This window comes from Salvia splendens, chromosome 9 (assembly GCF_004379255.2).
Source record: "Salvia splendens isolate huo1 chromosome 9, SspV2, whole genome shotgun sequence".
Taxonomy (NCBI): Eukaryota; Viridiplantae; Streptophyta; class Magnoliopsida; order Lamiales; family Lamiaceae; genus Salvia; species Salvia splendens.
In genome coordinates, this window is record NC_056040.1 from 841,044 (window position 1) to 857,600 (window position 16,557).

The following is a 16,557-nucleotide window of genomic DNA, read 5'->3' on the forward strand; positions in this document are numbered from 1 at the left end:
GTGACTATGTGTCTGAGGATGAGAATTCTGAAGAATGTGATATCTACTCTAGCTCAACTTACTCCCAGGATGAAGGGAGAAGAAGGATGGAAAGGCATGCTAAAGTGATGTATGATCCACGGTGTGATCATAAGAATCTGAAATTGTGTATTGTGATTTATTGATGGTTTTCAAGCAAGGGATGCTCTGACAGACCATGCAGTTGAGAATGGTTGGGAGATACACTTTAAAAGGGCAAGTAGGAAGGCATTTGAGGCAGCTTGCAAGAGTCCTTGCAAATGGTTCTGTTCTGGGAGCATAGTGAAGATGAATGGTACTGTTGTGATAAAGAAACTTGAACCGGATCACACATGTCCAAGGGCTATGAGAAACGAGATTGTGACCCCTATGGCCAACTTTTTCTGCGTCTGCCCCTGAATGGAACATTATGTTTCCTCACGGCAGCCACCACCACCTGGCACATACATGTTAGGGGGTTGTCGTCGGGCTTTCGGTACCGGTACGATCGAGTACCGGAGAAGAATAACACAACGACGCCTCTCATCGCCACGGTTGGAATACCGAACCCTAACCCCCAACCGACATTCACTTGTACCCAAACAAGGAGTGTTCCCGCAGTCAACGCGCCGATATTGATCGATAAATAGAACCAATTGAAGAACGAGCCATTGTGAAGTTTCTCTTCTTCATCGGCGTCGTCAAACTGATCCGCACCATACGTGACACACATGGCTTGATCCTGCCGGTCCCCAGTGCCACCAGGTACAATGCCACGAAGCAGACCACAGTTTGCGACCTTGTAGCATGGCACTTGTCTTTCTTCTTACACATGGGCCTTAGTCCGCGAATCGAGGCTGATATGGTCAAAAGTGTAATTCCCTAATAAAAATGTGTGATTAGTTCAAATAAAAACTCAGACTATCGTATTGTATTTCACTATCATCAGCGGCGACTTACGATGACGTAGATGATGGAGAAGGTGGCGATGGTCCAGTATCGGCCGAGATACGAATCAGCTAGGAACGCTCTGACCAACGGCATGACGTAGCAAGTTCCCGACCAATTAGAAAGGTTTTTGGAGGCGGCGGCGTTGTGTTCATTGAGTTGGTTGGTGAAATAGAGGAAGAGATTGCTGCTCATTCCATAGTAGGCTAATCTCTCACAACATTCATTTACTGCACCACCAACAACATCATACATTTTGCATCAAAATTTAATTAACACACTTCTCTCTCTCTTGAATGCTTAATTACCAATAATAAAGAGAGATTATCAAGAAAATTATGAGACAAGTTCTCTCTCCCTCTCTCATGAATGCCAACCCTCTTATGCAAAACTAAAAATTAAGGTATATTTTCAACAAATTACCATACATCTTTCTCTCTCACTCTCTCTAATGATGCTAACAATGAAGAATCAATCAAGGGAGATTTTCAACAAAATTATCACACCTCTCTTTCTCTTTCTCTCATGAATGCTAACCTCCTAACTAAGAAAAATAATGAGAGTGTGTGAGTTGGTCAAGCGATAGAGTGGAAAAATCAAGGGAGTGTCTGAGGCCAAAAGTCTCAAATTCGAGTCTAGTGTGGCGCAACCTTTGAATTTATATTCACTGGCACGTAAAAGAATTAAAAATCAAGGGAGATTATAACAAAATGCTCTCATATGAATGCAAACCAGGTGGAACCAAGGGAGAGTTTCAACAAAATATCACACATCTCTCTCATGAATGCTAACCAAGAAGAATCAAACAAGTTCTCTCTCTCCCACCCTCTCCCATGAATGCTACTCCCTTTGTCCGCCATTAGGAGTCCCATTTGTTAGTGATACGGGTTTTAAGAAATGTGAAAAAAAGTAGGTGAAAAAAAAAGTTAATAAAATAAGGGTCTCACTTGTATATATTAGTTTTAAATGAAATTTGAGTGAAATGAGTTAGTGGAAGATGAGACCTTATTACCAATTATGGTAAAAGTGAACCGGAACTCCTATTCGCGGACGGACTAAAATAGAAAAACGGGACTACTATACGCGGACGGAGGGAGTAATTGCTAACCAAGAAGAATCAATGGAGATTTTCAACAAAATCATCACACACCTCTCTCTCTCTCATAAATGCTATATAACTGATGAATCCGCGAATTTCTGATGTTAGTAAATGCTGGTAGAGAATGAAAACTACAACACACAGAATTTACGTGGTTCGATTTACTGAAGTAAATCTACGTCCACGGGAAGAAGGGAGGGCAAGATTGTATTGCTTGATCTGGGATTACAGCTTACAACACAGACTTGCTATATGATTTTATCTCTAGAGAGCTTAACCCTTTTCTATCTGATCTAAGTTCTATTTATACAATGAACTAAGATCGTGGCTTGCGTCACCACTAAGTCGTGGATGTCGTGTAGGTCATGGCCTAAGATCGTGGCCTGAGTTGACACCACGTGGTAGTGGGTGTGTTGGAAGTTGTGGAAATCCTGTATGGGTCCACTAACTCCTTGTTCGGTCGAATACTGAGACCGAACTGCTTTGGTTGCCGATCTGAGAGTAGAGCTTGATGCCGACCTAAGAGCAGAGCTTGATTGGTTGGCTTTTGCCGAGCTGTAGGCTGAGGCCGAACTCTTACTGAGACCGAACTGCTTTGGTTGCCGATCTGAGAGCTTGATGCCGACTTGAGAGCAGAGCTTGATTGGTTGGCTTTTACCGAGCTGTAGGCTGAGGCCGAACTCTTTGGTAATGCCGAACTCATACTCTTCCTTGGGCTGATGGGCCGTCACTGCTGTTGGGCTTGTTTAGTCCGTACCCCATCACTACCCCCCCCGAAAGACGAAGTGAATCACTTCGGCGAAGCGAGTCACTTCGGCATTCTGGATAAAGGTACGGGGGAGGCTGACGCCTTGCACGTGACTGCATTAAATGCGACAGTAAAATCCGGCCGTTGAATCCTGAAAAGGTGGGATTCGAAACGGTGCGACGATTTTGAAATCTTCGCCGAATCTGATAAATACCTCCCTTCTTCATCATTGGAGCACTTTTGCGACTGCTTCTTCTGCACTCTATCTCCTTTGCGTAAAAATTTCCTTCCGCTTTCAAGAATTTCTTCAGAATTTCTTCAGATTTTGCAAAGAGTAAGAACCATGTCTTCTTCTTCTTCTTCCGAGTTAGGTAGCGGTAGGAAAGGGGGCAAGGGGTCTTCTAGCCGGAAAGAGTCCGGAGAGAAGACTGTAGAATACTTTCACAGCGTCTTGAGTAAGGACACCGTGATATCTCTACACGAAAAATATCTTCTTCCCGGGGGGAAGGCGGTGGTTCCCGACGATGATCATAGGGCTTACGACCCGCCGAAGGGTTATGCCACCGTTTACGAAGCCTGCTTAGAATGCGGGCTTCGTTTCCCTCTTCCCCCTCCTTTTGTAGAGCTTCTTGATTTTTTTCAACTCCCTTTAGGTCAGGTGACTCCGAATTCTTGGAGGCACTTGTCGGCTTTTGCTGCCGAACTCCGTAGGCTAGATAAGGATCTGTCTCTGCGGGCAATCCTTAATTTTTTCCAATTTAAAAGGAAGGGATCTTGGTTTTACTTGATCCCCTTACAGTCTTTTAGGGCATTCTGCAAAACCAAGTGGCCGAAATGGCAAAACCGCTTCTTTTTTTATAATAGGACAGCGGCTCCGGGCTTTCCCTGGAGAGGGCCGAAGTCCGTGATTCCTCATCCTCGGTTAGAACCGTTGGCCGAGCTCGAGGGCGAGCTCAATAAGATTCCTATGATTAGGAAACCATACTCGGAAACTGAGCTCGTCAAGGGCGACCTCGTGCTCAATATCTCGTCTTCGGACGGAGAAACTGAGGGTGAGGATTTCTTTTTTATGCTTTACTGCTTTAGCAGCGAAAACTAACCTTGTTTCTTTGCTTTTTGGCAGTGTACATGCTGAACAAGGCTACCCGAAAATCTTCGGAGTCCAAGGAGCCGGAGAGGCCGAAAACCACCAGCTCGGCGTCTGATGCCGAGAGGACTCCGAAAAGGCAAAAAACCTCTTCGGATCCGAAGAAGCCGGAGTCGACTTCGGCAAGTAGGAAGGGGAAGACCCAGAAGCCCCCGAGAGCGCCAGAGAAAGACGTGGTCTTGGCGCCTCCTTCGGAACATATCTGTGAGCCGTTTTTATGGCCCACGGACTTCGCCGAGGTGAATTCTCTTCTTGATTTTCTGGCCTTGCTTTTTTCCTGTATTTTTTGTGGCCCCTTTGTTGACTTTTTTCTTTACTCATTTTCAGAGGAACGATATGCTCTCCAAGCTCGTCGCCGTCGAACTCTCCAAAGCGTCCAACGACTATGCTGAGATGCAGAGGAAGTTGGCGGCTGCTTGTCATCGGGCCGAACAGGCTGAGGCTAACTTTGAGAAGGCCAGAGCTGCTAGGATTTCGGCCCAGGATGAAGCTCAGTTTGCCAAAAACCAGCTCGTCATCCAGCGAGAGCAGACGAAACGGAGGGATGCTGCTGCCGTGGTTGCCCAAGGGGAGGCTCTCCGTGTTTACACGGAGAAACTCTTTTTGAGCAGCCAGTTCTCGGCCTTTGTCGGTAGTCTGGTAAGGCTAATTGCCGATAAGGGCGAGCAGGGGGCCGACGTCGTGCTGCCTCTGTACAGCCGAGAGATAGCAGCTCGGCTTCAGAATCTGCCGCTCCTTGAGGAGCTCGCTTCATCCTCAGTCCTGCTTTCTGCAGACCGAGTCCGGAGTTGTCGAGCTGATCGGGACGAGAACCTGGAGGCTATCTTTGCCTCCGTGGGACCCGTTTCACCCGCTTCGACTTACAACGGAGAGGGTGAGGCCGAGCCGCTGGAGCGGGAGGCCGAAGTCGAGCGGGCCGGGCATCCGGAGAAGGAAGCCGATCAGGAGGCGGAGGCGAGGCCGGCAGGATGCGAGGCCGAGGCTGAGGTCGCTCAGGAGAAAGAAGCTGAACCAGACCAAGGAGCCGGAGACGAAGCTGGCGGAGTATGATTTCGTCTCCCTTCTCTTAGTCTAGTTTCTTCCTTGTACGGTGGCCTTGAAGCCCTCTTAGTGTAAAAAATTTTCCTTGTGAATGAAAAATTCTCTACATTTGTCTTCGTATAGCTTTTCGTACTCGCCTTTATTCCTGTTGTATTTTACTATCTGCTCGGTACAGCTGCCGAACTAATATAGCTGCTTTGTACTCAAGGAGATGGAGATACTTCACTGGAAACGGCTGTACTCTTCGGCTTTAGACGAAGCTGAGAAAAGAGCTATAGCCGATCAGACGAAGAATGACGAGCTTCTGGCTCGTTTAGTGAAGCTGGATGCCGATAATAAGGACTTAGAGTCCGATAAGAATGATCTGGAGGCCGAGCTGAATACGACCATTGCTGAGAGGACTGCGTACGAGGATTACATCCGTGTGCGCGGGGGAATGACCATATCAGATGTTCAGAGTCGAGTTGACGAACTGTGGGAGGAATATAATGTACTCCGGAGGAACAATGCGCTGGAGAGCTCGGCTTGCCAACAAGTCGTGACATCATTGCGGCGCTGGGCCTCTCGGTACGACATAGTTCTTGCCCGGCGTCCCTCAATTGAGAGATTCCTCCGGCATTTCCCGCCAACAGATGCTAGTACTCCAGCTCAAACCTCTGATTCACTCGCTCAAAACCCTACTCCAAGTCAGCAACGAACTCAGGGACAACCGGAGACGTCAAGTCGAGGACGGATTGAAGTTCGCAGAGGAGCTGTGGTTATGAGTGAGCAAGATCGGCAAATGCTTCGTGAAGAGACTCTTCGCCGCCGAGGTGCTAGGGCTTCCCGGGCTCAGAGAAGAGGTGGCAGGTCGATTAGAGCATCTCGTCGACCTGCTTATTCTGCGGCTGCCTGGAACGCCCGAACTCAGCTTCACGAGGATTTTGTGAATAGATGGCTCAACTTTAGCAACCCTGGACAGTAGAATAGTCCTTTGTAATAGCGTAACGCCATCTCGTAGGGTAGCGGAGTTGTGTGCCGAACAAGATTTGAAAAATGAAATTTTGTTTTCGCTTCTAACACTGTATTTACAGCTTAGCGAAAAATTTCATCGTACTTGTCCTCGGTCTTATGAAGTAAACTTCTTTGACCGGACTTGGTCCTTGGTCTGATGAAATAAACATCTTTGACCGGACTCGTCTTTGGTCTGATGAAATAAACATCTTTGACCGGACTCGTCTTTGGTCTGATGAAATAAACATCTTTGACCGGACTCGTCTTGGGTCTGATGAAATAAACATCTTTGACCGGACTCGTCTTTGGTCTGATGAAATAAACATCTTTGACCGGACTCGTCTTTGGTCTGATGAAATAAACATCTTTGACCGGACTCGGTTTGTGTTCTAATTTGGCAATTTTTGTCGCCGGGATCGAACTTTCCCTTGTCCTAATTCGGCGAGTTTTATCGCGTGGATCGGACTTTCCCAGTTAACCGAAGTGGTCTTATGCAGTAAACCTCTTTGACTAGACATGGTCGTCCTCGGTCTTATGAGGTAAACTTCTTTGACCGAACTTGGTCGTCCTAATTCGGCGAGGTTTATCGCGTGGATCGGACTTTCCCTTATTGCAGTTCGTTTCAGACGAAGTGCTTATTTCTTAAGCCGAATTGTGGTCTTGTATCTTCCTTGGAAGCTCGGACTTCACAATCGTTGGCTTATTGCAGTTCGTTTCAGACGAAGTGCTTGTTTAAGCTGAATTGTGGTCTTGTATCCTCTTTAGAAGCTTTGACTCACAATCGTTGGCTTGTTGCAGCTCGTTTCAGACGAACTGCTTGTTTAAGCTGAATTGTGGTCTTGTATCCTCCTTAGAAGCTTTGACTCACAATCGTTTAGCTTGTATATGTTCTAAGAAGGGGATCAGCCTTCGAAGAACAAGATACCTCAGTAACATTTGTAAGAGACGACACGCACATAGACAGACAAAACGCACAGATAAAACGCACAGAGACAAACAAAGACCAAGCAAACCAAAGAAAGCACATTGACCGAACAGAACTCAAGACTGACTGACCGGACTGTCTCTTACAAATGAAACTTTTTGAGGTTGGAAACGTACCATGTTCGGGGTACTTGTGCTCCTGACACGTGAGTCAATTTGTAAGACCCTTTGCCGAGGACTTCTGACACCCGATATGGACCTTCCCATGTGGGTTCGAGTTCGCCCAGCTTTTCTGCTCGGCTTACTTCGTTGTTTCTCAAGACGAGATCTCCCACTTGAAATTGCAGCTTCTTCACCCTTTGGTTGTAATACCGGGCTACTTGCTCCTTGTACTTGGCTGCTTTTATGCAGGCCAATTCTCTTCTTTCTTCGGCAAGATCTAGTTCGGCTCTCAGTCCGTCACCATTCATTTCTGAGGAGAAATTGAGTTCGGGGACTGGTTATGCCGATCTAAACCGGAATCACGGCTTCAATGCCGTACACCATTGAGTTCGGCTCCGGTGTGACTTCGGTCATTTCGCCTGCCTCTGACTACGGCTGCTGTGATTGCTATGCTTGATGGTGCCGAACTGATTGCTCGGCACTTTTAAGCGCAATCTGCGAACACACTTGCTCTTTTTCGATCACCTCGGATGACCGCTATCCCTCCTTTGGTGGGGAAGGTGTTCGGCGAGGAAGCCTCTGATCGCTATGATCGGGCTTCTTTTCGTCTCCTCTAGATGAGCTGTCTAAAGACCGTTTTCGACGGTCTGCCTCATCGGCTCGGGAGAACTGGTCCGCAATGTCCCACATCTCTTGAGCTGTTTGCGGACTGCATTCCACGAGCTTTCTGTAGAGAGCTCCGGGCAGGATTCCATTTTGGAATGCCGAAATGACAAGTAGATCATTGAGATTATCTACTTGTAGGCATTCCTTATGGAATCTCGTCAGGAAGTCGCTGATCTTTTCGTCGCGACCTTGACGTATAGAAAGCAGCTGAGCCGAAGTATTCCGGGCTTCCGCTTTCTGAAAGAACCTCCTGTGGAAAGCATCCATCAGATCTCGGCAGGATCTAATGCTGCCTTGAGGAAGGCTGTCGAACCACCTTCTGGCGTTCCCGATGAGCAGCTCGGGGAACAGCTTGCACATATGGACCTCATTGAGACCCTGGTTCGCCATATTATACTGATAGCGTCCCAGGAAGTCATGAGGATCCACCAACCCGTCATAAGTCATCGACGGAGTTCGGTAGTTCTGTGGAAGGGGAGTTCGGGTGATATCGTCCGAGAACGGAGTCTTCAATGCTCCGTACATGGCGAACCCGACATCTCTTCGGTATGGAGGAGATCGAGGTCTCCTGTGATTCCGGTACCGAGGAGGAACAGGAACATGTCGGGGTTGAGGATTCTTCTTCCTGGAAGACACGGTACTACTGCGGTAGTGACTTTCATGTCTGGACGAGGAAGGAGAATTTACCGTTTTCGTCTTCGGCTGTTGGCTCTTTTGCAGGAAGGCTAAGAACTCATCCTGCTTCTCAGCCAAGAACAGCTTGACAGCCTCATTCAAATCAGGCTGCTGGGAAGACTCGGTGGGACGATTTTTGGAGCGGCTTGTTCCTTCGCCATGAGAACTGGTGGTGGATTTATCCCTAGGCTGTTTTCCAGACCTGTGGGATGGATTGGCTTCCTCCTGGTTCTCACGGGCGGGAATACGGGTACTCTGCGATCTGGTATGCATTTTTTGGGTGGAAAAAATGGATCAAAAATTCGCTTTATCACAAATTTTGTTCTCTGTTTCCCACAGACGGCGCCAGTGATGAATCCGCGAATTTCTGATGTTAGTAAATGCTGGTAGAGAATGAAAACTACAACACACAGAATTTACGTGGTTCGATTTACTGAAGTAAATCTACGTCCACGGGAAGAAGGGAGGGCAAGATTGTATTGCTTGATCTGGGATTACAGCTTACAACACAGACTTGCTATATGATTTTATCTCTAGAGAGCTTAACCCTTTTCTATCTGATCTAAGTTCTATTTATACAATGAACTAAGATCGTGGCTTGCGTCACCACTAAGTCGTGGATGTCGTGTAGGTCATGGCCTAAGATCGTGGCCTGAGTTGACACCACGTGGTAGTGGGTGTGTTGGAAGTTGTGGAAATCCTGTATGGGTCCACTAACTCCTTGTTCGGTCGAATACTGAGACCGAACTGCTTTGGTTGCCGATCTGAGAGTAGAGCTTGATGCCGACCTAAGAGCAGAGCTTGATTGGTTGGCTTTTGCCGAGCTGTAGGCTGAGGCCGAACTCTTACTGAGACCGAACTGCTTTGGTTGCCGATCTGAGAGCTTGATGCCGACTTGAGAGCAGAGCTTGATTGGTTGGCTTTTACCGAGCTGTAGGCTGAGGCCGAACTCTTTGGTAATGCCGAACTCATACTCTTCCTTGGGCTGATGGGCCGTCACTGCTGTTGGGCTTGTTTAGTCCGTACCCCATCAATAACCAAGAAGAATCTAAAATATCAATCTCTATCTCTAACTTACCAACTATAAAGGGGCAGGCCCTCCATGTTCCCGTTTTCTTCCGGTTAGCCGGCCTACCCTTGTAGTCTACCGTGCCATCTTTCGTGTAGTTATCGTCTTCCGCCATGGCGCCACAGATCGATCCAAGCTATTCTGTGCACAACAAATTTGTGTTTTAAACTCAAGAAGAATTAATAACAGTTGTGGAACTGTTTTAATTAGGATAAGAGGAAATATGAGTAGTTCTTGAATTTTCACAGACAGAATCTCACGAATCTGGATTTGTCACTCATGACACAAGGAATTTGGAGATTACCCAGAAATGTGAAAATATTTTTGCAAAAAATAAGGCTGGAAAGAAATTATATGCAGCTCAACTACTAAATTGAGTGTAAGTGCATGAATTTTTTAGAAAAAAAAAAACTTATCTTTGCTGAAAAAGGTTTAGGAAATCTTAACGACTTGATTTGTTTGTTTTGCATACTTCTATATTCATGTTCAGATTTCAATTATCATATTTTCCAAAACACTAATTTTATTGTCCTAATATTTTCTAAATACTTTAAATAAGAAAATAACAGTCACTGGTATTGCCAAAAATATAACATACTCTTTTTCACAATTAACTATCTACACATCATAAATATTTACACATCTTTTTATCTTAATTACTACTCCTTACTAGTACTACTATATTTTTAAAAGCAATCTTCACAATACAGAGCCATTTATTTATTTTTCCTGTAATTTGAACATATTAACAAAAAACGTCTCATATCAATTACACGATATAAAAATTTCCATTGCATAGTAAAATATAAAAAAGAGATAGTTAAAAATAAGAAGGAAATGAACAATTAAACCTCAGTTCTTGAGTTGATCATAACTTCAGTTCAACTGATAATTAGACGTTGACTCTTTTGGTTTTGTGATTATGATAATTTTCTAGTCATACAAATAACCTGATATGGTGTGAATGCTTTTCTGGTTGTAGTGTCACATATATGTATACATTTATGTGCGATTTAGTATGGAAGATAAATAAATTAAAACATGACAATAACACACATTTTAGCTCATTTTTGTTCATAAAACTTCAAGATAGATGAATCATTAAATCTATGAGACTGTTTCAGTTGATAAAATTAAATCTTGAGATTAAATATATATTGTGTTTAGTTTATAAAATTGAATCTCACAACTTAATCTTAGATGTAATGTAGTTGATTGAAATCATATTTCATTGTTAGAATAAGCAGATCCTAATCCACTTAATCTGACAAAAACTTCACGCTCTGTTTATGCATCAAACTTTCAAATTTCAAGATATTGCAGATGTTGATAATGCTTGCCAAGTTTGAGTTAGCTTCTAAATTTGTGGTTTATTTAAGAGTATGAGTTGGAGGGTATCGACAGACAGCCCAATGCAGAGGGAAAAACACAAGATTCTGTTAATTGATATCTTGCCGATCATCCTGAACCAACTTCAGATTCAATCCATCATTATAATTGTTATGAAAGTATGCAAAAGATCGATGATAACAACAACCATGCGGAAAAAGAAAGAACACTAGAGTTTTACGTGGTTCGATCGTAAGATCTACGTCCACGGCCAAAGGCAATATGATTCAGTATATTGAGAAATATGCAGAGATTTACAATTACTCAAGAACTCTCTCCAAGAACTCAACACCTCTAATCTAATTCTAAACCAAGAACTAATCAAGTGATAGTTTGGAGACTCTTTTCTTGAATATCGAAGTAGCTGATTAACTTTTCCAGGTGCAGCCTTCGTCTGCTTTATATCAGTCCCTTCATCCTCCAACGGCTCTCTTGAGATGTTAGTTAACAAACCAGTTATAACTGTTCCAACGGCTACTTCCCGTTTCTTGGTTTGCATCAACATGCCGAAGTGCTGCATGATGCCGAGCTCAATAAAATGCCGAGCTCAATAAAATGCCGAGCTCAATAAAATGCCGAGCTCAATAAAATGCCGAGCTCAATAAAATCTTGAACGAGCTCAACCTCTAACAAATCTGCAGCTGTTGAGAATGACATTGATTTTAGCTTGCTGCATCCAACGGTGATTGTGAGATTATACTCCAACAAACTCCACCTTAATCTCAGAATCAACAATGAATCATAATCCTCTGACAAAACCTCAAACTCATCACTCCACAAGTCCCACCAGCCCCAAGCAGTATTTAAACTTCATGGCTGGCAACGGCTTTGTCAACATATCAGCCGCATTATGCTCAGTAGATATTTTCACCATCTTGACTTCACCTCTCTGTATTTCATCCCTTATGAAGTGCATCCGCACATCTATGTGCTTACTTCTTTCGTGAAACACTTGGTGTTTGGCAAGGCATAAGGCGCTGCTGCTGTCACAGTTTATTTCCACTGTGTCTTGCTTCTCCCCAAAATCTTCTAGGATTCCCTTCAGCCATATTGCTTCTTTCACAGCCTCTGTCATTGCCATGTACTCAGCTTCCGTAGTAGATAAAGCAACCACATGTTGTAATCCAGATTTCCAGCTTATAGCAGTGCCATTTAGGGTGAACACATATCCAGTTTGAGATCTCCTATTATCTCTATTTGATGCATAATCAGAATCGCAAAACCCCACCAGTGCTCCACCTTGATCCTTACAATCTGCCTTGTACAACAGACCATAATCTGAAGCACCCTTCAAGTATCTGAGCAACCACTTCAATGCTATCCAATGCTCTCTCCCATGGTCTGACATAAATCGGCTAGTAACACTTATAGCCTGAGCCAAATCTGGTCTTGTGCATAGCATTGTGTACATTATGCTTCCTATGATGTTTGCATAAGGTATCTTGCTCAGCTCTTTCCTCTCTGAGTCATTCTTTGGTTTCTGATCCATGCTCAACTTAAAGTGAGCAGCCAATGGTGTAGAGACAGGTTTGAAGTCATCAGCCTGAAATTTCTTCAAAACTCTCTGGATGTAATTCCTCTGCAACAACCTGAGCTCTTTCTTTGGCCTATCCCTCAGTATATCCATGCCAAGGATTCTCCTTGCATTTCCAAGATCCTTCATTTCAAACTTGGATTCCAGTTCAGCCTTGATTCTCTCAATCACTCCCAGATCTGCTCCTGCCACAAGCATATCATCAACATACAAAAGTAGAAAAGCAATTGGTACACCATTCCTTTCTCTGATGTAAACACAGCTATCATACTGCGATTTTCTGAAACCAATACTCATCATATGCTCATCAAACTTGAGATACCACTGCCTACTACTTTGCTTCAATCCATACAAACTTCTCTTGAGCAAACACACTTTGTCTTCATTCCCAGCCTCCATGAACCCCTCGGGTTGATGCATATATATTGTTTCTTCAAGTTCACCATGCAAGAAGGCTGTCTTGACATCGAGTTGGTGTAACTCCCAATCATACTTTGCAACAAGAGCAAGCAATATCCTGATGGAACTGTGTTTTACAACCGGAGAGAACACATCATTATAATCAATCCCCTCTTCTTGAGTGAATCCTCTAGCAACAAGCCGTGCCTTAAATCTGACACTCTCAACTTCACCAACTTCAATCTTCATCTTGAAGATCCATTTGCAGCTAATAAGCTTTTGGGTCCCTGGATTCTTCACCAAAATCCAAGTATGGTTTTTGAGTAGTGACTGGATCTCTTCTCTCATAGCTGCAAGCCATTTCTCCTTTTCCTTACTCGACATAGCTTCAGCATAGGTGGATGGCTCTAAGCACTCCAATACCTCAGCAACACAGAGAGCAAAAAAACTCATCTCATAATCACTGAACCTGGCTGGCTTTCTGATCTCTCTTCTGTTTCTGTCCCTGGCTATAATATGTGATCTCTGATCATCATCAATCTGATCTCGTTGCTGGGGTTGCTGTGGACTTGAAGCTTTATGGGAACTTGAAGCTCCACCTCCATTCTGATCATCTGGATCACTAGGTGGTGGCTGGCCATGCTGAACTTCTTGATCAATAGATACTCTTTCACTCATCTGATCCTCAGTCTTCAAGAATGGCATATGATGCTCATGGAAGACCACATCTCGGCTCACAATTATCTTCTTGTTCCCCTCTTCAGTGCACCACAACCTGTACCCTTTTACTCCATGTTGGTACCCAACCATCACACATTTCTGAGCCCTTGCATCAAGCTTTCCCTGCTTGCAGTGGGCATATGCTCTACAACCGAACACCTTGAACTGATTGTACTCTCTATCTCCACCATACCATCTGACATCTGGGATTTCATTTCCTATAGCTGATGATGGAGAACTGTTAATTAGCACCGCAGCAGTACACACTGCCTCCCCCCAGAACATCTTTGGCAAGCCTGATGATAAAAGCATGCATCTGACTCTATCGAGGAGTGTTCGGTTCATTCTTTCAGCAACTCCGTTTTGTTGCGGATTAGCCGGGACTGTCCTATGCCTTTGTATCCCATTTGATTTGCAGAAAGACTCAAAATCTTCAGATAAGAACTCCAGCCCGTTATCAGTCCTCAAGCACTTGAGAGTGGTGGATTTCTTCAGCTTCATCTCTGTGCACCATTCTCTGAATTTTTCAAATGCTTGTGACTTCTGCTTTAGGATGTATATCCAGACTTTTCTGCTATAATCATCTATTATCGACATGAAATACCTGCCTCATCCCATAGAAGCAGGCTGAGCTGGACCCCATAAATCACAATGCGCATAGTCAAGAGGTAATTTGGAGGTGTGTTTACCAGCCTTGTATGGTAGCTTCTTGCTCTTTCCCAGAGCACAGTGTTCACATTCCTTGAACCTCTGATCACTTCCAGCCGGAATGACCCCTTTCTGGATCAGTTCTCTCATCCCACTTTCTCCAAGATGGCCGAGCCTCTTGTGCCACAGACTCATATCAGAGTCCTCTGCAAGATTCACTGAAGCAACAACAGTTTCTGCTACTAGATAGTATAAACTGTTTCTTCTCTCAGCAATCAGCAAGATTTTTCCATTAAGTGAGACATTCATATAGCCTTTCTCAGAAGAAAACCTGAAACCTCTAGATTCAAGCATGCCAAGTGAAATCAAATTCCTCTTAATCTCAGGAATGTACCTGACTTGAGTAAGCAGTTTTGTTGATCCATCATGAGCTCTCAATCTGATATCTCCAATGCCTTTGATGTAGCACATCTGATCATTCCCCAACATTACTGACCCGGTTGCCTCAGAAAAGTTTTCAAACCAAGCTTTGTTGGAACAAATATGGAAGCTGCATCCGGAGTCCATTATCCAAGAACTCTCTATCCCACCACTCACCACATTCATGATCTGGGGTGGATCTGTGTCTTCTGCAAGATCAGCCTGATTTTGGGTAGCCTTCTCTTCGTTTTGCTTCCTTATCCACGAGTAGCAATCCCTTTTGAGATGCCCAGGTTTCTTGCAGTAATGACAGCTTCGCTTCTCCTCATTTTGCTTCTGATACTTAGGCTTTTGATTCTGATTGAATTTCTTTTTCTTGCCTTTGAAAGCCTTTACATTCAAGGCTTGACTGCCACTTCCTTCATTTGTCGTCGAAGAGTTCTTTTCCAGCTCCTTTGATCGAAGAGCACACTGAACTTCTTCATATGTGATGCCAGATTCTGCATTCCGGCCAAACAGCATTGCATCTTTAAGATGCTGGAATGTTTTGGGAAGAGCATTCAAGAGCAAGATGGCCTTGTCTTCATTCTTCATGGGGCCATCTACATTCTCCAAATCATCCAGATTCTTGCTGAAATCATCAATCTGCTCTGCGAAGGGTCGGTCTTCAAGAATCTTGTATGAAAAGAGGCGCTGCTTCATGTATAGGCGATTAGCAAGCGACTTGGTCATGTACAGCGCTTCGAGCTTCGTCCATACCCCATGCGCCGTGGTTTCCTTCGCAACCTCGCGCAACACCTTGTCCGTGAGATTGAGAATAATGGCGCTATGGGCTTTCTTGGCAATCTCAGCCTTCTTCCTCACGCTCTTCTCATCGAGATCTTCTTTTTCTTTCCCCTTCGGATCAATTGGCTCGATCGCTTCATCGAGCCCTTGCTGGATCAACAGAGCCTTCATCTTGATCTGCCACAGACCAAAGTCATTCTTCCCCGAGAATTTCTCCGCTTCGAACCTCGTCGTCGCCATCGATATCAACTCCGATGCTCTTCCCACAGACGGCGCCACTTGTTATGAAAGTATGCAAAAGATCGATGATAACAACAACCATGCGGAAAAAGAAAGAACACTAGAGTTTTACGTGGTTCGATCGTAAGATCTACGTCCACGGCCAAAGGCAATATGATTCAGTATATTGAGAAATATGCAGAGATTTACAATTACTCAAGAACTCTCTCCAAGAACTCAACACCTCTAATCTAATTCTAAACCAAGAACTAATCAAGTGATAGTTTGGAGACTCTTTTCTTGAATATCGAAGTAGCTGATTAACTTTTCCAGGTGCAGCCTTCGTCTGCTTTATATCAGTCCCTTCATCCTCCAACGGCTCTCTTGAGATGTTAGTTAACAAACCAGTTATAACTGTTCCAACGGCTACTTCCCGTTTCTTGGTTTGCATCAACATGCCGAAGTGCTGCATGATGCCGAGCTCAATAAAATGCCGAGCTCAATAAAATGCCGAGCTCAATAAAATGCCGAGCTCAATAAAATCTTGAACGAGCTCAACCTCTAACAAATCTGCAGCTGTTGAGAATGACATTGATTTTAGCTTGCTGCATCCAACGGTGATTGTGAGATTATACTCCAACAATAATGAAGTAATGCCCTTAATTTATTGGATGAGTTTGAGCCATTTGTATGTCTTCAATTTACTGAGGTGTTAGTTAAACTGTAGAATTCTTGATCACGGAACATTGCCCGTATATTCTTATCTGGATGTTTTTATGCTTTGAATTTAGGTTTCAGTGTTTCGAATGTAACAGTCATTTCACCAAATGGTTTGATTACTTTGAGAAAGACAAGCTATGTTTTAGTTAGATTGTATTCTAAATCCCAGTTTATTTTTAGAATCTTAAAATCCAGCTAAGCTTCCGGTCAGAAGAGTAAGGGTCCGGGAAATCCCAGATTCACTGATTGCCGG

General features: G+C 44.2%; 1 pseudogene; it reads right to left on the reverse strand.

Annotated features, from left to right (window-relative positions):
• Window positions 1-385: 385 nt before the first annotated feature.
• Window positions 386-9,584, reverse strand: LOC121748055 (annotated as a pseudogene).
• Between the last annotated feature and the right edge of the window lie 6,973 nt (window positions 9,585-16,557).